An 18,918-nucleotide genomic window follows, 5' to 3' on the forward strand; every position below is an offset into this window, starting at 1 on the left:
CCGGGAATCGAACCCGGGCCGCCCGCGTGGCAGGCGAGCATTCTACCACTGAACCACCGATGCTCAGCTAGTTCACAGCTTCCTGCTGCTTTCCGCTGCAAACGTCTGAGGGGAAAGTGGGACTGCCGTCCAGCGCCGTCGCATCCTCTCGAGAGAATGCTACAGACGCTGAATCCTGCACTGCACTGCTTAAAAATGATCGTCTAAGTACTCTTGCGGCGCACGCACGCGACGACTCTTGCCAAAGGACGCGAAATGTGCGTAGAGACGCTGCCTGGATGAGCTCGCCTACCCCGTAACGCGCCTACAGCTACGACCACCTTCAGGCGCCGCTGACAGGCGGGAAGCAGACACAGCGCGGCTCGCGAGGCGCGGAAGGGAACTGTGCGGTGGTGGTGTAATGGTCAGCATAGTTGCCTTCCAAGCAGTTGATCCGGGTTCGATTCCCGGCCACCGCAGCAGGCTTTTACTTTTGCGTATAAGTACTTTTGCCACGCGTCCTTAAATTAATGTTTCTTTCCCCATCTTACTCGCTGCAGGCCACCCTATAGCGTGTGCGTCGATTCCCCTTGAGTCTCGACTTGTCTCGACTTTGCTCAGCTGACGCGAGAGCTGACGCTCTCCAGTCGGCCTATATCAACACGACAAGCACGAGAAACGACTGAGAGAGGCAAGGAGAGGCGAGGCGGTGGACACACAGCACGCCGCTTCATTACACGGTGGCGTCTCCCTGACTGAATCGGGCTGCAGCTGCGAAAAGAAAGGAGAAAGACAAATAGGAAGCAAAATTGCCAACAGTACCCTGTGTTCCCATGCGGTCACCCGCCCAAGCACTGACAAGGGCCAAAGTTGTTACACGTCGGCAATCGGACATTTTCTTTCGTTTTCTCTTTGCCGTATCAGAACCAGCGTATTCAACATATTGTGGCCATTGCCGAGCGAATGCTGTAGCGCTTGCCGACAAGTCGGGTTCGGATCCTCTGTCAACGTCCACGCAGGGCGATGATCTTTTGGTCATCACACTCGCCAGCTGAAATCGGCGCTGCCTTTTCGTAGTAGTAAAAGCGTACTGGCCCGTGGGGGGATCGAACCCACGACCTTCGCGTTATTAGCACGACGCTCTAACCAACTGAGCTAACGGGCCTCGACGCGGACGGTTGCTCAGCCCTACGCTGGAAACACGTGGCATGAAGCCACACGCCACTTCTAGGGTCACCGTGTGCCTGCTCCGCTCGTCCATGTTCTGCTGGCGGTCATGAAACAGTAGCTGAATTGCGAGCAGGACGGGAAACGGCAGCACGCACAGCTGAAACTTGAGACGATTCGTGTGGAAAAAATTCCGTTCCGGTACCGGGAATCGAACCCGGGCCTCCTGGGTGAAAGCCAGGTATCCTAGCCACTAGACCACACCGGAGTTCGGCGTTCGTTGGACGGATCGGATGGTCTCTCGCACATTTCGTGCCGAGTCCCACGTCGGCACCCTTCTCTCTTTGCGAGCGTCTTTGCGCATACTGACTGGCAAGGCGCGCACCTCAAAAGTCTCAGAGCAATGCATTTGGCTTCTTGCTCTACTGGGAGAAGAGGAAAAGGAAAGCTGTAAGTATCAATAACAGGAAGTAAACATTTTCTCGCTGAAGCGTTGAAACGTTGTGGATAACAAACAAGAAATAAGTTCGAGCCCTAGCGACAGCACCACCGTGACTCACAGAAAATTAAATGCCCCGGGTGAGAATCGAACTCACGACCTTAAAATTACGAGACTTACGCGCTGCCTACTGCGCTACCGAGGCAGGGGGACGGGGGGAGACTGCTGGTCCTGGAAACTGGGTAAGCAGCGTACCCAATGTTAGACGCAGAGATACACTACTTCGTGGTTAACGCGTTCTGTTGCTACACGTGCATTGCCGGCCCAGTTGATTGCGGTGTTGCTGCAGCTTTTGCAACCATAGGCAGCACTCCCCGTCGTTCAAGTTCAGTGCCTCGGAGGCACCTGGACACAGCAACTTGTGAGGCCAGGCCGACGCCAGTCCGTAGAACATGACGCGAGCGTCCGAGTGGGGAACCGCGCGTGCTGCGTTCTCGTTTCTTCTCAAGGGAATCCCGCTATACATTCTTGTGGATCGTGCATCTCAAGCGCGCAAGTCACACGGCACCGCGGGAAAAGCAAAATGATGCATCGGCCGGGAATCGAACCCGGGCCGCCCGCGTGGCAGGCGAGCATTCTACCACTGAACCACCGATGCTCAGCTAGTTCACAGCTTCCTGCTGCTTTCCGCTGCAAACGTCTGAGGGGAAAGTGGGACTGCCGTCCAGCGCCGTCGCATCCTCTCGAGAGAATGCTACAGACGCTGAATCCTGCACTGCACTGCTTAAAAATGATCGTCTAAGTACTCTTGCGGCGCACGCACGCGACGACTCTTGCCAAAGGACGCGAAATGTGCGTAGAGACGCTGCCTGGATGAGCTCGCCTACCCCGTAACGCGCCTACAGCTACGACCACCTTCAGGCGCCGCTGACAGGCGGGAAGCAGACACAGCGCGGCTCGCGAGGCGCGGAAGGGAACTGTGCGGTGGTGGTGTAATGGTCAGCATAGTTGCCTTCCAAGCAGTTGATCCGGGTTCGATTCCCGGCCACCGCAGCAGGCTTTTACTTTTGCGTATAAGTACTTTTGCCACGCGTCCTTAAATTAATGTTTCTTTCCCCATCTTACTCGCTGCAGGCCACCCTATAGCGTGTGCGTCGATTCCCCTTGAGTCTCGACTTGTCTCGACTTTGCTCAGCTGACGCGAGAGCTGACGCTCTCCAGTCGGCCTATATCAACACGACAAGCACGAGAAACGACTGAGAGAGGCAAGGAGAGGCGAGGCGGTGGACACACAGCACGCCGCTTCATTACACGGTGGCGTCTCCCTGACTGAATCGGGCTGCAGCTGCGAAAAGAAAGGAGAAAGACAAATAGGAAGCAAAATTGCCAACAGTACCCTGTGTTCCCATGCGGTCACCCGCCCAAGCACTGACAAGGGCCAAAGTTGTTACACGTCGGCAATCGGACATTTTCTTTCGTTTTCTCTTTGCCGTATCAGAACCAGCGTATTCAACATATTGTGGCCATTGCCGAGCGAATGCTGTAGCGCTTGCCGACAAGTCGGGTTCGGATCCTCTGTCAACGTCCACGCAGGGCGATGATCTTTTGGTCATCACACTCGCCAGCTGAAATCGGCGCTGCCTTTTCGTAGTAGTAAAAGCGTACTGGCCCGTGGGGGGATCGAACCCACGACCTTCGCGTTATTAGCACGACGCTCTAACCAACTGAGCTAACGGGCCTCGACGCGGACGGTTGCTCAGCCCTACGCTGGAAACACGTGGCATGAAGCCACACGCCACTTCTAGGGTCACCGTGTGCCTGCTCCGCTCGTCCATGTTCTGCTGGCGGTCATGAAACAGTAGCTGAATTGCGAGCAGGACGGGAAACGGCAGCACGCACAGCTGAAACTTGAGACGATTCGTGTGGAAAAAATTCCGTTCCGGTACCGGGAATCGAACCCGGGCCTCCTGGGTGAAAGCCAGGTATCCTAGCCACTAGACCACACCGGAGTTCGGCGTTCGTTGGACGGATCGGATGGTCTCTCGCACATTTCGTGCCGAGTCCCACGTCGGCACCCTTCTCTCTTTGCGAGCGTCTTTGCGCATACTGACTGGCAAGGCGCGCACCTCAAAAGTCTCAGAGCAATGCATTTGGCTTCTTGCTCTACTGGGAGAAGAGGAAAAGGAAAGCTGTAAGTATCAATAACAGGAAGTAAACATTTTCTCGCTGAAGCGTTGAAACGTTGTGGATAACAAACAAGAAATAAGTTCGAGCCCTAGCGACAGCACCACCGTGACTCACAGAAAATTAAATGCCCCGGGTGAGAATCGAACTCACGACCTTAAAATTACGAGACTTACGCGCTGCCTACTGCGCTACCGAGGCAGGGGGACGGGGGGAGACTGCTGGTCCTGGAAACTGGGTAAGCAGCGTACCCAATGTTAGACGCAGAGATACACTACTTCGTGGTTAACGCGTTCTGTTGCTACACGTGCATTGCCGGCCCAGTTGATTGCGGTGTTGCTGCAGCTTTTGCAACCATAGGCAGCACTCCCCGTCGTTCAAGTTCAGTGCCTCGGAGGCACCTGGACACAGCAACTTGTGAGGCCAGGCCGACGCCAGTCCGTAGAACATGACGCGAGCGTCCGAGTGGGGAACCGCGCGTGCTGCGTTCTCGTTTCTTCTCAAGGGAATCCCGCTATACATTCTTGTGGATCGTGCATCTCAAGCGCGCAAGTCACACGGCACCGCGGGAAAAGCAAAATGATGCATCGGCCGGGAATCGAACCCGGGCCGCCCGCGTGGCAGGCGAGCATTCTACCACTGAACCACCGATGCTCAGCTAGTTCACACCTTCCTGCTGCTTTCCGCTGCAAACGTCTGAGGGGAAAGTGGGACTGCCGTCCAGCGCCGTCGCATCCTCTCGAGAGAATGCTACAGACGCTGAATCCTGCACTGCACTGCTTAAAAATGATCGTCTAAGTACTCTTGCGGCGCACGCACGCGACGACTCTTGCCAAAGGACGCGAAATGTGCGTAGAGACGCTGCCTGGATGAGCTCGCCTACCCCGTAACGCGCCTACAGCTACGACCACCTTCAGGCGCCGCTGACAGGCGGGAAGCAGACACAGCGCGGCTCGCGAGGCGCGGAAGGGAACTGTGCGGTGGTGGTGTAATGGTCAGCATAGTTGCCTTCCAAGCAGTTGATCCGGGTTCGATTCCCGGCCACCGCAGCAGGCTTTTACTTTTGCGTATAAGTACTTTTGCCACGCGTCCTTAAATTAATGTTTCTTTCCCCATCTTACTCGCTGCAGGCCACCCTATAGCGTGTGCGTCGATTCCCCTTGAGTCTCGACTTGTCTCGACTTTGCTCAGCTGACGCGAGAGCTGACGCTCTCCAGTCGGCCTATATCAACACGACAAGCACGAGAAACGACTGAGAGAGGCAAGGAGAGGCGAGGCGGTGGACACACAGCACGCCGCTTCATTACACGGTGGCGTCTCCCTGACTGAATCGGGCTGCAGCTGCGAAAAGAAAGGAGAAAGACAAATAGGAAGCAAAATTGCCAACAGTACCCTGTGTTCCCATGCGGTCACCCGCCCAAGCACTGACAAGGGCCAAAGTTGTTACACGTCGGCAATCGGACATTTTCTTTCGTTTTCTCTTTGCCGTATCAGAACCAGCGTATTCAACATATTGTGGCCATTGCCGAGCGAATGCTGTAGCGCTTGCCGACAAGTCGGGTTCGGATCCTCTGTCAACGTCCACGCAGGGCGATGATCTTTTGGTCATCACACTCGCCAGCTGAAATCGGCGCTGCCTTTTCGTAGTAGTAAAAGCGTACTGGCCCGTGGGGGGATCGAACCCACGACCTTCGCGTTATTAGCACGACGCTCTAACCAACTGAGCTAACGGGCCTCGACGCGGACGGTTGCTCAGCCCTACGCTGGAAACACGTGGCATGAAGCCACACGCCACTTCTAGGGTCACCGTGTGCCTGCTCCGCTCGTCCATGTTCTGCTGGCGGTCATGAAACAGTAGCTGAATTGCGAGCAGGACGGGAAACGGCAGCACGCACAGCTGAAACTTGAGACGATTCGTGTGGAAAAAATTCCGTTCCGGTACCGGGAATCGAACCCGGGCCTCCTGGGTGAAAGCCAGGTATCCTAGCCACTAGACCACACCGGAGTTCGGCGTTCGTTGGACGGATCGGATGGTCTCTCGCACATTTCGTGCCGAGTCCCACGTCGGCACCCTTCTCTCTTTGCGAGCGTCTTTGCGCATACTGACTGGCAAGGCGCGCACCTCAAAAGTCTCAGAGCAATGCATTTGGCTTCTTGCTCTACTGGGAGAAGAGGAAAAGGAAAGCTGTAAGTATCAATAACAGGAAGTAAACATTTTCTCGCTGAAGCGTTGAAACGTTGTGGATAACAAACAAGAAATAAGTTCGAGCCCTAGCGACAGCACCACCGTGACTCACAGAAAATTAAATGCCCCGGGTGAGAATCGAACTCACGACCTTAAAATTACGAGACTTACGCGCTGCCTACTGCGCTACCGAGGCAGGGGGACGGGGGGAGACTGCTGGTCCTGGAAACTGGGTAAGCAGCGTACCCAATGTTAGACGCAGAGATACACTACTTCGTGGTTAACGCGTTCTGTTGCTACACGTGCATTGCCGGCCCAGTTGATTGCGGTGTTGCTGCAGCTTTTGCAACCATAGGCAGCACTCCCCGTCGTTCAAGTTCAGTGCCTCGGAGGCACCTGGACACAGCAACTTGTGAGGCCAGGCCGACGCCAGTCCGTAGAACATGACGCGAGCGTCCGAGTGGGGAACCGCGCGTGCTGCGTTCTCGTTTCTTCTCAAGGGAATCCCGCTATACATTCTTGTGGATCGTGCATCTCAAGCGCGCAAGTCACACGGCACCGCGGGAAAAGCAAAATGATGCATCGGCCGGGAATCGAACCCGGGCCGCCCGCGTGGCAGGCGAGCATTCTACCACTGAACCACCGATGCTCAGCTAGTTCACATCTTCCTGCTGCTTTCCGCTGCAAACGTCTGAGGGGAAAGTGGGACTGCCGTCCAGCGCCGTCGCATCCTCTCGAGAGAATGCTACAGACGCTGAATCCTGCACTGCACTGCTTAAAAATGATCGTCTAAGTACTCTTGCGGCGCACGCACGCGACGACTCTTGCCAAAGGACGCGAAATGTGCGTAGAGACGCTGCCTGGATGAGCTCGCCTACCCCGTAACGCGCCTACAGCTACGACCACCTTCAGGCGCCGCTGACAGGCGGGAAGCAGACACAGCGCGGCTCGGAGGCGCGGAAGGGAACTGTGCGGTGGTGGTGTAATGGTCAGCATAGTTGCCTTCCAAGCAGTTGATCCGGGTTCGATTCCCGGCCACCGCAGCAGGCTTTTACTTTTGCGTATAAGTACTTTTGCCACGCGTCCTTAAATTAATGTTTCTTTCCCCATCTTACTCGCTGCAGGCCACCCTATAGCGTGTGCGTCGATTCCCCTTGAGTCTCGACTTGTCTCGACTTTGCTCAGCTGACGCGAGAGCTGACGCTCTCCAGTCGGCCTATATCAACACGACAAGCACGAGAAACGACTGAGAGAGGCAAGGAGAGGCGAGGCGGTGGACACACAGCACGCCGCTTCATTACACGGTGGCGTCTCCCTGACTGAATCGGGCTGCAGCTGCGAAAAGAAAGGAGAAAGACAAATAGGAAGCAAAATTGCCAACAGTACCCTGTGTTCCCATGCGGTCACCCGCCCAAGCACTGACAAGGGCCAAAGTTGTTACACGTCGGCAATCGGACATTTTCTTTCGTTTTCTCTTTGCCGTATCAGAACCAGCGTATTCAACATATTGTGGCCATTGCCGAGCGAATGCTGTAGCGCTTGCCGACAAGTCGGGTTCGGATCCTCTGTCAACGTCCACGCAGGGCGATGATCTTTTGGTCATCACACTCGCCAGCTGAAATCGGCGCTGCCTTTTCGTAGTAGTAAAAGCGTACTGGCCCGTGGGGGGATCGAACCCACGACCTTCGCGTTATTAGCACGACGCTCTAACCAACTGAGCTAACGGGCCTCGACGCGGACGGTTGCTCAGCCCTACGCTGGAAACACGTGGCATGAAGCCACACGCCACTTCTAGGGTCACCGTGTGCCTGCTCCGCTCGTCCATGTTCTGCTGGCGGTCATGAAACAGTAGCTGAATTGCGAGCAGGACGGGAAACGGCAGCACGCACAGCTGAAACTTGAGACGATTCGTGTGGAAAAAATTCCGTTCCGGTACCGGGAATCGAACCCGGGCCTCCTGGGTGAAAGCCAGGTATCCTAGCCACTAGACCACACCGGAGTTCGGCGTTCGTTGGACGGATCGGATGGTCTCTCGCACATTTCGTGCCGAGTCCCACGTCGGCACCCTTCTCTCTTTGCGAGCGTCTTTGCGCATACTGACTGGCAAGGCGCGCACCTCAAAAGTCTCAGAGCAATGCATTTGGCTTCTTGCTCTACTGGGAGAAGAGGAAAAGGAAAGCTGTAAGTATCAATAACAGGAAGTAAACATTTTCTCGCTGAAGCGTTGAAACGTTGTGGATAACAAACAAGAAATAAGTTCGAGCCCTAGCGACAGCACCACCGTGACTCACAGAAAATTAAATGCCCCGGGTGAGAATCGAACTCACGACCTTAAAATTACGAGACTTACGCGCTGCCTACTGCGCTACCGAGGCAGGGGGACGGGGGGAGACTGCTGGTCCTGGAAACTGGGTAAGCAGCGTACCCAATGTTAGACGCAGAGATACACTACTTCGTGGTTAACGCGTTCTGTTGCTACACGTGCATTGCCGGCCCAGTTGATTGCGGTGTTGCTGCAGCTTTTGCAACCATAGGCAGCACTCCCCGTCGTTCAAGTTCAGTGCCTCGGAGGCACCTGGACACAGCAACTTGTGAGGCCAGGCCGACGCCAGTCCGTAGAACATGACGCGAGCGTCCGAGTGGGGAACCGCGCGTGCTGCGTTCTCGTTTCTTCTCAAGGGAATCCCGCTATACATTCTTGTGGATCGTGCATCTCAAGCGCGCAAGTCACACGGCACCGCGGGAAAAGCAAAATGATGCATCGGCCGGGAATCGAACCCGGGCCGCCCGCGTGGCAGGCGAGCATTCTACCACTGAACCACCGATGCTCAGCTAGTTCACATCTTCCTGCTGCTTTCCGCTGCAAACGTCTGAGGGGAAAGTGGGACTGCCGTCCAGCGCCGTCGCATCCTCTCGAGAGAATGCTACAGACGCTGAATCCTGCACTGCACTGCTTAAAAATGATCGTCTAAGTACTCTTGCGGCGCACGCACGCGACGACTCTTGCCAAAGGACGCGAAATGTGCGTAGAGACGCTGCCTGGATGAGCTCGCCTACCCCGTAACGCGCCTACAGCTACGACCACCTTCAGGCGCCGCTGACAGGCGGGAAGCAGACACAGCGCGGCTCGCGAGGCGCGGAAGGGAACTGTGCGGTGGTGGTGTAATGGTCAGCATAGTTGCCTTCCAAGCAGTTGATCCGGGTTCGATTCCCGGCCACCGCAGCAGGCTTTTACTTTTGCGTATAAGTACTTTTGCCACGCGTCCTTAAATTAATGTTTCTTTCCCCATCTTACTCGCTGCAGGCCACCCTATAGCGTGTGCGTCGATTCCCCTTGAGTCTCGACTTGTCTCGACTTTGCTCAGCTGACGCGAGAGCTGACGCTCTCCAGTCGGCCTATATCAACACGACAAGCACGAGAAACGACTGAGAGAGGCAAGGAGAGGCGAGGCGGTGGACACACAGCACGCCGCTTCATTACACGGTGGCGTCTCCCTGACTGAATCGGGCTGCAGCTGCGAAAAGAAAGGAGAAAGACAAATAGGAAGCAAAATTGCCAACAGTACCCTGTGTTCCCATGCGGTCACCCGCCCAAGCACTGACAAGGGCCAAAGTTGTTACACGTCGGCAATCGGACATTTTCTTTCGTTTTCTCTTTGCCGTATCAGAACCAGCGTATTCAACATATTGTGGCCATTGCCGAGCGAATGCTGTAGCGCTTGCCGACAAGTCGGGTTCGGATCCTCTGTCAACGTCCACGCAGGGCGATGATCTTTTGGTCATCACACTCGCCAGCTGAAATCGGCGCTGCCTTTTCGTAGTAGTAAAAGCGTACTGGCCCGTGGGGGGATCGAACCCACGACCTTCGCGTTATTAGCACGACGCTCTAACCAACTGAGCTAACGGGCCTCGACGCGGACGGTTGCTCAGCCCTACGCTGGAAACACGTGGCATGAAGCCACACGCCACTTCTAGGGTCACCGTGTGCCTGCTCCGCTCGTCCATGTTCTGCTGGCGGTCATGAAACAGTAGCTGAATTGCGAGCAGGACGGGAAACGGCAGCACGCACAGCTGAAACTTGAGACGATTCGTGTGGAAAAAATTCCGTTCCGGTACCGGGAATCGAACCCGGGCCTCCTGGGTGAAAGCCAGGTATCCTAGCCACTAGACCACACCGGAGTTCGGCGTTCGTTGGACGGATCGGATGGTCTCTCGCACATTTCGTGCCGAGTCCCACGTCGGCACCCTTCTCTCTTTGCGAGCGTCTTTGCGCATACTGACTGGCAAGGCGCGCACCTCAAAAGTCTCAGAGCAATGCATTTGGCTTCTTGCTCTACTGGGAGAAGAGGAAAAGGAAAGCTGTAAGTATCAATAACAGGAAGTAAACATTTTCTCGCTGAAGCGTTGAAACGTTGTGGATAACAAACAAGAAATAAGTTCGAGCCCTAGCGACAGCACCACCGTGACTCACAGAAAATTAAATGCCCCGGGTGAGAATCGAACTCACGACCTTAAAATTACGAGACTTACGCGCTGCCTACTGCGCTACCGAGGCAGGGGGACGGGGGGAGACTGCTGGTCCTGGAAACTGGGTAAGCAGCGTACCCAATGTTAGACGCAGAGATACACTACTTCGTGGTTAACGCGTTCTGTTGCTACACGTGCATTGCCGGCCCAGTTGATTGCGGTGTTGCTGCAGCTTTTGCAACCATAGGCAGCACTCCCCGTCGTTCAAGTTCAGTGCCTCGGAGGCACCTGGACACAGCAACTTGTGAGGCCAGGCCGACGCCAGTCCGTAGAACATGACGCGAGCCTCCGAGTGGGGAACCGCGCGTGCTGCGTTCTCGTTTCTTCTCAAGGGAATCCCGCTATACATTCTTGTGGATCGTGCATCTCAAGCGCGCAAGTCACACGGCACCGCGGGAAAAGCAAAATGATGCATCGGCCGGGAATCGAACCCGGGCCGCCCGCGTGGCAGGCGAGCATTCTACCACTGAACCACCGATGCTCAGCTAGTTCACAGCTTCCTGCTGCTTTCCGCTGCAAACGTCTGAGGGGAAAGTGGGACTGCCGTCCAGCGCCGTCGCATCCTCTCGAGAGAATGCTACAGACGCTGAATCCTGCACTGCACTGCTTAAAAATGATCGTCTAAGTACTCTTGCGGCGCACGCACGCGACGACTCTTGCCAAAGGACGCGAAATGTGCGTAGAGACGCTGCCTGGATGAGCTCGCCTACCCCGTAACGCGCCTACAGCTACGACCACCTTCAGGCGCCGCTGACAGGCGGGAAGCAGACACAGCGCGGCTCGCGAGGCGCGGAAGGGAACTGTGCGGTGGTGGTGTAATGGTCAGCATAGTTGCCTTCCAAGCAGTTGATCCGGGTTCGATTCCCGGCCACCGCAGCAGGCTTTTACTTTTGCGTATAAGTACTTTTGCCACGCGTCCTTAAATTAATGTTTCTTTCCCCATCTTACTCGCTGCAGGCCACCCTATAGCGTGTGCGTCGATTCCCCTTGAGTCTCGACTTGTCTCGACTTTGCTCAGCTGACGCGAGAGCTGACGCTCTCCAGTCGGCCTATATCAACACGACAAGCACGAGAAACGACTGAGAGAGGCAAGGAGAGGCGAGGCGGTGGACACACAGCACGCCGCTTCATTACACGGTGGCGTCTCCCTGACTGAATCGGGCTGCAGCTGCGAAAAGAAAGGAGAAAGACAAATAGGAAGCAAAATTGCCAACAGTACCCTGTGTTCCCATGCGGTCACCCGCCCAAGCACTGACAAGGGCCAAAGTTGTTACACGTCGGCAATCGGACATTTTCTTTCGTTTTCTCTTTGCCGTATCAGAACCAGCGTATTCAACATATTGTGGCCATTGCCGAGCGAATGCTGTAGCGCTTGCCGACAAGTCGGGTTCGGATCCTCTGTCAACGTCCACGCAGGGCGATGATCTTTTGGTCATCACACTCGCCAGCTGAAATCGGCGCTGCCTTTTCGTAGTAGTAAAAGCGTACTGGCCCGTGGGGGGATCGAACCCACGACCTTCGCGTTATTAGCACGACGCTCTAACCAACTGAGCTAACGGGCCTCGACGCGGACGGTTGCTCAGCCCTACGCTGGAAACACGTGGCATGAAGCCACACGCCACTTCTAGGGTCACCGTGTGCCTGCTCCGCTCGTCCATGTTCTGCTGGCGGTCATGAAACAGTAGCTGAATTGCGAGCAGGACGGGAAACGGCAGCACGCACAGCTGAAACTTGAGACGATTCGTGTGGAAAAAATTCCGTTCCGGTACCGGGAATCGAACCCGGGCCTCCTGGGTGAAAGCCAGGTATCCTAGCCACTAGACCACACCGGAGTTCGGCGTTCGTTGGACGGATCGGATGGTCTCTCGCACATTTCGTGCCGAGTCCCACGTCGGCACCCTTCTCTCTTTGCGAGCGTCTTTGCGCATACTGACTGGCAAGGCGCGCACCTCAAAAGTCTCAGAGCAATGCATTTGGCTTCTTGCTCTACTGGGAGAAGAGGAAAAGGAAAGCTGTAAGTATCAATAACAGGAAGTAAACATTTTCTCGCTGAAGCGTTGAAACGTTGTGGATAACAAACAAGAAATAAGTTCGAGCCCTAGCGACAGCACCACCGTGACTCACAGAAAATTAAATGCCCCGGGTGAGAATCGAACTCACGACCTTAAAATTACGAGACTTACGCGCTGCCTACTGCGCTACCGAGGCAGGGGGACGGGGGGAGACTGCTGGTCCTGGAAACTGGGTAAGCAGCGTACCCAATGTTAGACGCAGAGATACACTACTTCGTGGTTAACGCGTTCTGTTGCTACACGTGCATTGCCGGCCCAGTTGATTGCGGTGTTGCTGCAGCTTTTGCAACCATAGGCAGCACTCCCCGTCGTTCAAGTTCAGTGCCTCGGAGGCACCTGGACACAGCAACTTGTGAGGCCAGGCCGACGCCAGTCCGTAGAACATGACGCGAGCCTCCGAGTGGGGAACCGCGCGTGCTGCGTTCTCGTTTCTTCTCAAGGGAATCCCGCTATACATTCTTGTGGATCGTGCATCTCAAGCGCGCAAGTCACACGGCACCGCGGGAAAAGCAAAATGATGCATCGGCCGGGAATCGAACCCGGGCCGCCCGCGTGGCAGGCGAGCATTCTACCACTGAACCACCGATGCTCAGCTAGTTCACAGCTTCCTGCTGCTTTCCGCTGCAAACGTCTGAGGGGAAAGTGGGACTGCCGTCCAGCGCCGTCGCATCCTCTCGAGAGAATGCTACAGACGCTGAATCCTGCACTGCACTGCTTAAAAATGATCGTCTAAGTACTCTTGCGGCGCACGCACGCGACGACTCTTGCCAAAGGACGCGAAATGTGCGTAGAGACGCTGCCTGGATGAGCTCGCCTACCCCGTAACGCGCCTACAGCTACGACCACCTTCAGGCGCCGCTGACAGGCGGGAAGCAGACACAGCGCGGCTCGCGAGGCGCGGAAGGGAACTGTGCGGTGGTGGTGTAATGGTCAGCATAGTTGCCTTCCAAGCAGTTGATCCGGGTTCGATTCCCGGCCACCGCAGCAGGCTTTTACTTTTGCGTATAAGTACTTTTGCCACGCGTCCTTAAATTAATGTTTCTTTCCCCATCTTACTCGCTGCAGGCCACCCTATAGCGTGTGCGTCGATTCCCCTTGAGTCTCGACTTGTCTCGACTTTGCTCAGCTGACGCGAGAGCTGACGCTCTCCAGTCGGCCTATATCAACACGACAAGCACGAGAAACGACTGAGAGAGGCAAGGAGAGGCGAGGCGGTGGACACACAGCACGCCGCTTCATTACACGGTGGCGTCTCCCTGACTGAATCGGGCTGCAGCTGCGAAAAGAAAGGAGAAAGACAAATAGGAAGCAAAATTGCCAACAGTACCCTGTGTTCCCATGCGGTCACCCGCCCAAGCACTGACAAGGGCCAAAGTTGTTACACGTCGGCAATCGGACATTTTCTTTCGTTTTCTCTTTGCCGTATCAGAACCAGCGTATTCAACATATTGTGGCCATTGCCGAGCGAATGCTGTAGCGCTTGCCGACAAGTCGGGTTCGGATCCTCTGTCAACGTCCACGCAGGGCGATGATCTTTTGGTCATCACACTCGCCAGCTGAAATCGGCGCTGCCTTTTCGTAGTAGTAAAAGCGTACTGGCCCGTGGGGGGATCGAACCCACGACCTTCGCGTTATTAGCACGACGCTCTAACCAACTGAGCTAACGGGCCTCGACGCGGACGGTTGCTCAGCCCTACGCTGGAAACACGTGGCATGAAGCCACACGCCACTTCTAGGGTCACCGTGTGCCTGCTCCGCTCGTCCATGTTCTGCTGGCGGTCATGAAACAGTAGCTGAATTGCGAGCAGGACGGGAAACGGCAGCACGCACAGCTGAAACTTGAGACGATTCGTGTGGAAAAAATTCCGTTCCGGTACCGGGAATCGAACCCGGGCCTCCTGGGTGAAAGCCAGGTATCCTAGCCACTAGACCACACCGGAGTTCGGCGTTCGTTGGACGGATCGGATGGTCTCTCGCACATTTCGTGCCGAGTCCCACGTCGGCACCCTTCTCTCTTTGCGAGCGTCTTTGCGCATACTGACTGGCAAGGCGCGCACCTCAAAAGTCTCAGAGCAATGCATTTGGCTTCTTGCTCTACTGGGAGAAGAGGAAAAGGAAAGCTGTAAGTATCAATAACAGGAAGTAAACATTTTCTCGCTGAAGCGTTGAAACGTTGTGGATAACAAACAAGAAATAAGTTCGAGCCCTAGCGACAGCACCACCGTGACTCACAGAAAATTAAATGCCCCGGGTGAGAATCGAACTCACGACCTTAAAATTACGAGACTTACGCGCTGCCTACTGCGCTACCGAGGCAGGGGGACGGGGGGAGACTGCTGGTCCTGGAAACTGGGTAAGCAGCGTACCCAATGTTAGACGCAGAGATACACTACTTCGTGGTTAACGCGTTCTGTTGCTACACGTGCATTGCCGGCCCAGTTGATTGCGGTGTTGCTGCAGCTTTTGCAACCATAGGCAGCACTCCCCGTCGTTCAAGTTCAGTGCCTCGGAGGCACCTGGACACAGCAACTTGTGAGGCCAGGCCGACGCCAGTCCGTAGAACATGACGCGAGCGTCCGAGTGGGGAACCGCGCGTGCTGCGTTCTCGTTTCTTCTCAAGGGAATCCCGCTATACATTCTTGTGGATCGTGCATCTCAAGCGCGCAAGTCACACGGCACCGCGGGAAAAGCAAAATGATGCATCGGCCGGGAATCGAACCCGGGCCGCCCGCGTGGCAGGCGAGCATTCTACCACTGAACCACCGATGCTCAGCTAGTTCACAGCTTCCTGCTGCTTTCCGCTGCAAACGTCTGAGGGGAAAGTGGGACTGCCGTCCAGCGCCGTCGCATCCTCTCGAGAGAATGCTACAGACGCTGAATCCTGCACTGCACTGCTTAAAAATGATCGTCTAAGTACTCTTGCGGCGCACGCACGCGACGACTCTTGCCAAAGGACGCGAAATGTGCGTAGAGACGCTGCCTGGATGAGCTCGCCTACCCCGTAACGCGCCTACAGCTACGACCACCTTCAGGCGCCGCTGACAGGCGGGAAGCAGACACAGCGCGGCTCGCGAGGCGCGGAAGGGAACTGTGCGGTGGTGGTGTAATGGTCAGCATAGTTGCCTTCCAAGCAGTTGATCCGGGTTCGATTCCCGGCCACCGCAGCAGGCTTTTACTTTTGCGTATAAGTACTTTTGCCACGCGTCCTTAAATTAATGTTTCTTTCCCCATCTTACTCGCTGCAGGCCACCCTATAGCGTGTGCGTCGATTCCCCTTGAGTCTCGACTTGTCTCGACTTTGCTCAGCTGACGCGAGAGCTGACGCTCTCCAGTCGGCCTATATCAACACGACAAGCACGAGAAACGACTGAGAGAGGCAAGGAGAGGCGAGGCGGTGGACACACAGCACGCCGCTTCATTACACGGTGGCGTCTCCCTGACTGAATCGGGCTGCAGCTGCGAAAAGAAAGGAGAAAGACAAATAGGAAGCAAAATTGCCAACAGTACCCTGTGTTCCCATGCGGTCACCCGCCCAAGCACTGACAAGGGCCAAAGTTGTTACACGTCGGCAATCGGACATTTTCTTTCGTTTTCTCTTTGCCGTATCAGAACCAGCGTATTCAACATATTGTGGCCATTGCCGAGCGAATGCTGTAGCGCTTGCCGACAAGTCGGGTTCGGATCCTCTGTCAACGTCCACGCAGGGCGATGATCTTTTGGTCATCACACTCGCCAGCTGAAATCGGCGCTGCCTTTTCGTAGTAGTAAAAGCGTACTGGCCCGTGGGGGGATCGAACCCACGACCTTCGCGTTATTAGCACGACGCTCTAACCAACTGAGCTAACGGGCCTCGACGCGGACGGTTGCTCAGCCCTACGCTGGAAACACGTGGCATGAAGCCACACGCCACTTCTAGGGTCACCGTGTGCCTGCTCCGCTCGTCCATGTTCTGCTGGCGGTCATGAAACAGTAGCTGAATTGCGAGCAGGACGGGAAACGGCAGCACGCACAGCTGAAACTTGAGACGATTCGTGTGGAAAAAATTCCGTTCCGGTACCGGGAATCGAACCCGGGCCTCCTGGGTGAAAGCCAGGTATCCTAGCCACTAGACCACACCGGAGTTCGGCGTTCGTTGGACGGATCGGATGGTCTCTCGCACATTTCGTGCCGAGTCCCACGTCGGCACCCTTCTCTCTTTGCGAGCGTCTTTGCGCATACTGACTGGCAAGGCGCGCACCTCAAAAGTCTCAGAGCAATGCATTTGGCTTCTTGCTCTACTGGGAGAAGAGGAAAAGGAAAGCTGTAAGTATCAATAACAGGAAGTAAACATTTTCTCGCTGAAGCGTTGAAACGTTGTGGATAACAAACAAGAAATAAGTTCGAGCCCTAGCGACAGCACCACCGTGACTCACAGAAAATTAAATGCCCCGGGTGAGAATCGAACTCACGACCTTAAAATTACGAGACTTACGCGCTGCCTACTGCGCTACCGAGGCAGGGGGACGGGGGGAGACTGCTGGTCCTGGAAACTGGGTAAGCAGCGTACCCAATGTTAGACGCAGAGATACACTACTTCGTGGTTAACGCGTTCTGTTGCTACACGTGCATTGCCGGCCCAGTTGATTGCGGTGTTGCTGCAGCTTTTGCAACCATAGGCAGCACTCCCCGTCGTTCAAGTTCAGTGCCTCGGAGGCACCTGGACACAGCAACTTGTGAGGCCAGGCCGACGCCAGTCCGTAGAACATGACGCGAGCGTCCGAGTGGGGAACCGCGCGTGCTGCGTTCTCGTTTCTTCTCAAGGGAATCCCGCTATACATTCTTGTGGATCGTGCATCTCAAGCGCGCAAGTCACACGGCACCGCGGGAAAAGCAAAATGATGCATCGGCCGGGAATCGAACCCGGGCCGCCCGCGTGGCAGGCGAGCATTCTACCACTGAACCACCGATGCTCAGCTAGTTCACACCTTCCTGCTGCTTTCCGCTGCAAACGTCTGAGGGGAAAGTGGGACTGCCGTCCAGCGCCGTCGCATCCTCTCGAGAGAATGCTACAGACGCTGAATCCTGCACTGCACTGCTTAAAAATGATCGTCTAAGTACTCTTGCGGCGCACGCACGCGACGACTCTTGCCAAAGGACGCGAAATGTGCGTAGAGACGCTGCCTGGATGAGCTCGCCTACCCCGTAACGCGCCTACAGCTACGACCACCTTCAGGCGCCGCTGACAGGCGGGAAGCAGACACAGCGCGGCTCGCGAGGCGCGGAAGGGAACTGTGCGGTGGTGGTGTAATGGTCAGCATAGTTGCCTTCCAAGCAGTTGATCCGGGTTCGATTCCCGGCCACCGCAGCAGGCTTTTACTTTTGCGTATAAGTACTTTTGCCACGCGTCCTTAAATTAATGTTTCTTTCCCCATCTTACTCGCTGCAGGCCACCCTATAGCGTGTGCGTCGATTCCCCTTGAGTCTCGACTTGTCTCGACTTTGCTCAGCTGACGCGAGAGCTGACGCTCTCCAGTCGGCCTATATCAACACGACAAGCACGAGAAACGACTGAGAGAGGCAAGGAGAGGCGAGGCGGTGGACACACAGCACGCCGCTTCATTACACGGTGGCGTCTCCCTGACTGAATCGGGCTGCAGCTGCGAAAAGAAAGGAGAAAGACAAATAGGAAGCAAAATTGCCAACAGTACCCTGTGTTCCCATGCGGTCACCCGCCCAAGCACTGACAAGGGCCAAAGTTGTTACACGTCGGCAATCGGACATTTTCTTTCGTTTTCTCTTTGCCGTATCAGAACCAGCGTATTCAACATATTGTGGCCATTGCCGAGCGAATGCTGTAGCGCTTGCCGACAAGTCGGGTTCGGATCCTCTGTCAACGTCCACGCAGGGCGATGATCTTTTGGTCATCACACTCGCCAGCTGAAATCGGCGCTGCCTTTTCGTAGTAGTAAAAGCGTACTGGCCCGTGGGGGGATCGAACCCACGACCTTCGCGTTATTAGCACGACGCTCTAACCAACTGAGCTAACGGGCCTCGACGCGGACGGTTGCTCAGCCCTACGCTGGAAACACGTGGCATGAAGCCACACGCCACTTCTAGGGTCACCGTGTGCCTGCTCCGCTCGTCCATGTTCTGCTGGCGGTCATGAAACAGTAGCTGAATTGCGAGCAGGACGGGAAACGGCAGCACGCACAGCTGAAACTTGAGACGATTCGTGTGGAAAAAATTCCGTTCCGGTACCGGGAATCGAACCCGGGCCTCCTGGGTGAAAGCCAGGTATCCTAGCCACTAGACCACACCGGAGTTCGGCGTTCGTTGGACGGATCGGATGGTCTCTCGCACATTTCGTGCCGAGTCCCACGTCGGCA

The 18,918-nt window shown here is 55.6% G+C and overlaps 43 non-coding genes across 43 annotated transcripts; 9 read left to right on the forward strand and 34 right to left on the reverse strand.

Moving 5' to 3' along the window:
- Window positions 1-386: 386 nt before the first annotated feature.
- On the forward strand, window positions 387-458 carry Trnag-ucc (transfer RNA glycine (anticodon UCC)). The gene has a single exon. It is a non-coding gene; the product is annotated as a tRNA-Gly (tRNA).
- A 612-nt stretch (window positions 459-1,070) lies between these two features.
- Window positions 1,071-1,144, reverse strand: Trnai-aau (transfer RNA isoleucine (anticodon AAU)). Its single transcript has one exon. It is a non-coding gene; the product is annotated as a tRNA-Ile (tRNA).
- A 198-nt stretch (window positions 1,145-1,342) lies between these two features.
- On the reverse strand, window positions 1,343-1,414 carry Trnae-uuc (transfer RNA glutamic acid (anticodon UUC)). The gene has a single exon. It is a non-coding gene; the product is annotated as a tRNA-Glu (tRNA).
- A 303-nt stretch (window positions 1,415-1,717) lies between these two features.
- On the reverse strand, window positions 1,718-1,790 carry Trnat-cgu (transfer RNA threonine (anticodon CGU)). Its single transcript has one exon. It is a non-coding gene; the product is annotated as a tRNA-Thr (tRNA).
- Window positions 1,791-2,172: 382 nt separating this feature from the next.
- Trnag-gcc (transfer RNA glycine (anticodon GCC)) lies at window positions 2,173-2,243 on the reverse strand. Its single transcript has one exon. It is a non-coding gene; the product is annotated as a tRNA-Gly (tRNA).
- A 323-nt stretch (window positions 2,244-2,566) lies between these two features.
- Trnag-ucc (transfer RNA glycine (anticodon UCC)) lies at window positions 2,567-2,638 on the forward strand. Its single transcript has one exon. It is a non-coding gene; the product is annotated as a tRNA-Gly (tRNA).
- A 612-nt stretch (window positions 2,639-3,250) lies between these two features.
- Trnai-aau (transfer RNA isoleucine (anticodon AAU)) lies at window positions 3,251-3,324 on the reverse strand. Its single transcript has one exon. It is a non-coding gene; the product is annotated as a tRNA-Ile (tRNA).
- A 198-nt stretch (window positions 3,325-3,522) lies between these two features.
- Trnae-uuc (transfer RNA glutamic acid (anticodon UUC)) lies at window positions 3,523-3,594 on the reverse strand. Its single transcript has one exon. It is a non-coding gene; the product is annotated as a tRNA-Glu (tRNA).
- Window positions 3,595-3,897: 303 nt separating this feature from the next.
- Trnat-cgu (transfer RNA threonine (anticodon CGU)) lies at window positions 3,898-3,970 on the reverse strand. The gene has a single exon. It is a non-coding gene; the product is annotated as a tRNA-Thr (tRNA).
- Window positions 3,971-4,352: 382 nt separating this feature from the next.
- On the reverse strand, window positions 4,353-4,423 carry Trnag-gcc (transfer RNA glycine (anticodon GCC)). The gene has a single exon. It is a non-coding gene; the product is annotated as a tRNA-Gly (tRNA).
- Window positions 4,424-4,746: 323 nt separating this feature from the next.
- Trnag-ucc (transfer RNA glycine (anticodon UCC)) lies at window positions 4,747-4,818 on the forward strand. The gene has a single exon. It is a non-coding gene; the product is annotated as a tRNA-Gly (tRNA).
- A 612-nt stretch (window positions 4,819-5,430) lies between these two features.
- Window positions 5,431-5,504, reverse strand: Trnai-aau (transfer RNA isoleucine (anticodon AAU)). Its single transcript has one exon. It is a non-coding gene; the product is annotated as a tRNA-Ile (tRNA).
- A 198-nt stretch (window positions 5,505-5,702) lies between these two features.
- On the reverse strand, window positions 5,703-5,774 carry Trnae-uuc (transfer RNA glutamic acid (anticodon UUC)). The gene has a single exon. It is a non-coding gene; the product is annotated as a tRNA-Glu (tRNA).
- A 303-nt stretch (window positions 5,775-6,077) lies between these two features.
- Trnat-cgu (transfer RNA threonine (anticodon CGU)) lies at window positions 6,078-6,150 on the reverse strand. Its single transcript has one exon. It is a non-coding gene; the product is annotated as a tRNA-Thr (tRNA).
- Window positions 6,151-6,532: 382 nt separating this feature from the next.
- On the reverse strand, window positions 6,533-6,603 carry Trnag-gcc (transfer RNA glycine (anticodon GCC)). The gene has a single exon. It is a non-coding gene; the product is annotated as a tRNA-Gly (tRNA).
- A 322-nt stretch (window positions 6,604-6,925) lies between these two features.
- Window positions 6,926-6,997, forward strand: Trnag-ucc (transfer RNA glycine (anticodon UCC)). The gene has a single exon. It is a non-coding gene; the product is annotated as a tRNA-Gly (tRNA).
- A 612-nt stretch (window positions 6,998-7,609) lies between these two features.
- Window positions 7,610-7,683, reverse strand: Trnai-aau (transfer RNA isoleucine (anticodon AAU)). The gene has a single exon. It is a non-coding gene; the product is annotated as a tRNA-Ile (tRNA).
- A 198-nt stretch (window positions 7,684-7,881) lies between these two features.
- Window positions 7,882-7,953, reverse strand: Trnae-uuc (transfer RNA glutamic acid (anticodon UUC)). Its single transcript has one exon. It is a non-coding gene; the product is annotated as a tRNA-Glu (tRNA).
- Window positions 7,954-8,256: 303 nt separating this feature from the next.
- Trnat-cgu (transfer RNA threonine (anticodon CGU)) lies at window positions 8,257-8,329 on the reverse strand. Its single transcript has one exon. It is a non-coding gene; the product is annotated as a tRNA-Thr (tRNA).
- Window positions 8,330-8,711: 382 nt separating this feature from the next.
- Window positions 8,712-8,782, reverse strand: Trnag-gcc (transfer RNA glycine (anticodon GCC)). The gene has a single exon. It is a non-coding gene; the product is annotated as a tRNA-Gly (tRNA).
- A 323-nt stretch (window positions 8,783-9,105) lies between these two features.
- On the forward strand, window positions 9,106-9,177 carry Trnag-ucc (transfer RNA glycine (anticodon UCC)). Its single transcript has one exon. It is a non-coding gene; the product is annotated as a tRNA-Gly (tRNA).
- Window positions 9,178-9,789: 612 nt separating this feature from the next.
- Trnai-aau (transfer RNA isoleucine (anticodon AAU)) lies at window positions 9,790-9,863 on the reverse strand. Its single transcript has one exon. It is a non-coding gene; the product is annotated as a tRNA-Ile (tRNA).
- Window positions 9,864-10,061: 198 nt separating this feature from the next.
- Window positions 10,062-10,133, reverse strand: Trnae-uuc (transfer RNA glutamic acid (anticodon UUC)). Its single transcript has one exon. It is a non-coding gene; the product is annotated as a tRNA-Glu (tRNA).
- A 303-nt stretch (window positions 10,134-10,436) lies between these two features.
- Trnat-cgu (transfer RNA threonine (anticodon CGU)) lies at window positions 10,437-10,509 on the reverse strand. Its single transcript has one exon. It is a non-coding gene; the product is annotated as a tRNA-Thr (tRNA).
- Window positions 10,510-10,891: 382 nt separating this feature from the next.
- On the reverse strand, window positions 10,892-10,962 carry Trnag-gcc (transfer RNA glycine (anticodon GCC)). Its single transcript has one exon. It is a non-coding gene; the product is annotated as a tRNA-Gly (tRNA).
- Window positions 10,963-11,285: 323 nt separating this feature from the next.
- On the forward strand, window positions 11,286-11,357 carry Trnag-ucc (transfer RNA glycine (anticodon UCC)). Its single transcript has one exon. It is a non-coding gene; the product is annotated as a tRNA-Gly (tRNA).
- Window positions 11,358-11,969: 612 nt separating this feature from the next.
- On the reverse strand, window positions 11,970-12,043 carry Trnai-aau (transfer RNA isoleucine (anticodon AAU)). Its single transcript has one exon. It is a non-coding gene; the product is annotated as a tRNA-Ile (tRNA).
- A 198-nt stretch (window positions 12,044-12,241) lies between these two features.
- Trnae-uuc (transfer RNA glutamic acid (anticodon UUC)) lies at window positions 12,242-12,313 on the reverse strand. Its single transcript has one exon. It is a non-coding gene; the product is annotated as a tRNA-Glu (tRNA).
- Window positions 12,314-12,616: 303 nt separating this feature from the next.
- Window positions 12,617-12,689, reverse strand: Trnat-cgu (transfer RNA threonine (anticodon CGU)). The gene has a single exon. It is a non-coding gene; the product is annotated as a tRNA-Thr (tRNA).
- Window positions 12,690-13,071: 382 nt separating this feature from the next.
- Window positions 13,072-13,142, reverse strand: Trnag-gcc (transfer RNA glycine (anticodon GCC)). The gene has a single exon. It is a non-coding gene; the product is annotated as a tRNA-Gly (tRNA).
- A 323-nt stretch (window positions 13,143-13,465) lies between these two features.
- Window positions 13,466-13,537, forward strand: Trnag-ucc (transfer RNA glycine (anticodon UCC)). Its single transcript has one exon. It is a non-coding gene; the product is annotated as a tRNA-Gly (tRNA).
- A 612-nt stretch (window positions 13,538-14,149) lies between these two features.
- Trnai-aau (transfer RNA isoleucine (anticodon AAU)) lies at window positions 14,150-14,223 on the reverse strand. Its single transcript has one exon. It is a non-coding gene; the product is annotated as a tRNA-Ile (tRNA).
- Window positions 14,224-14,421: 198 nt separating this feature from the next.
- Window positions 14,422-14,493, reverse strand: Trnae-uuc (transfer RNA glutamic acid (anticodon UUC)). The gene has a single exon. It is a non-coding gene; the product is annotated as a tRNA-Glu (tRNA).
- Window positions 14,494-14,796: 303 nt separating this feature from the next.
- Trnat-cgu (transfer RNA threonine (anticodon CGU)) lies at window positions 14,797-14,869 on the reverse strand. The gene has a single exon. It is a non-coding gene; the product is annotated as a tRNA-Thr (tRNA).
- A 382-nt stretch (window positions 14,870-15,251) lies between these two features.
- Window positions 15,252-15,322, reverse strand: Trnag-gcc (transfer RNA glycine (anticodon GCC)). The gene has a single exon. It is a non-coding gene; the product is annotated as a tRNA-Gly (tRNA).
- Window positions 15,323-15,645: 323 nt separating this feature from the next.
- On the forward strand, window positions 15,646-15,717 carry Trnag-ucc (transfer RNA glycine (anticodon UCC)). The gene has a single exon. It is a non-coding gene; the product is annotated as a tRNA-Gly (tRNA).
- Window positions 15,718-16,329: 612 nt separating this feature from the next.
- On the reverse strand, window positions 16,330-16,403 carry Trnai-aau (transfer RNA isoleucine (anticodon AAU)). The gene has a single exon. It is a non-coding gene; the product is annotated as a tRNA-Ile (tRNA).
- A 198-nt stretch (window positions 16,404-16,601) lies between these two features.
- Window positions 16,602-16,673, reverse strand: Trnae-uuc (transfer RNA glutamic acid (anticodon UUC)). The gene has a single exon. It is a non-coding gene; the product is annotated as a tRNA-Glu (tRNA).
- Window positions 16,674-16,976: 303 nt separating this feature from the next.
- Window positions 16,977-17,049, reverse strand: Trnat-cgu (transfer RNA threonine (anticodon CGU)). The gene has a single exon. It is a non-coding gene; the product is annotated as a tRNA-Thr (tRNA).
- A 382-nt stretch (window positions 17,050-17,431) lies between these two features.
- On the reverse strand, window positions 17,432-17,502 carry Trnag-gcc (transfer RNA glycine (anticodon GCC)). Its single transcript has one exon. It is a non-coding gene; the product is annotated as a tRNA-Gly (tRNA).
- A 323-nt stretch (window positions 17,503-17,825) lies between these two features.
- Trnag-ucc (transfer RNA glycine (anticodon UCC)) lies at window positions 17,826-17,897 on the forward strand. The gene has a single exon. It is a non-coding gene; the product is annotated as a tRNA-Gly (tRNA).
- Window positions 17,898-18,509: 612 nt separating this feature from the next.
- Window positions 18,510-18,583, reverse strand: Trnai-aau (transfer RNA isoleucine (anticodon AAU)). Its single transcript has one exon. It is a non-coding gene; the product is annotated as a tRNA-Ile (tRNA).
- A 198-nt stretch (window positions 18,584-18,781) lies between these two features.
- Window positions 18,782-18,853, reverse strand: Trnae-uuc (transfer RNA glutamic acid (anticodon UUC)). The gene has a single exon. It is a non-coding gene; the product is annotated as a tRNA-Glu (tRNA).
- Between the last annotated feature and the right edge of the window lie 65 nt (window positions 18,854-18,918).

This window comes from Schistocerca cancellata, unplaced genomic scaffold, assembly GCF_023864275.1.
Source record: "Schistocerca cancellata isolate TAMUIC-IGC-003103 unplaced genomic scaffold, iqSchCanc2.1 HiC_scaffold_584, whole genome shotgun sequence".
NCBI lineage: Eukaryota > Metazoa > Arthropoda > Insecta > Orthoptera > Acrididae > Schistocerca > Schistocerca cancellata.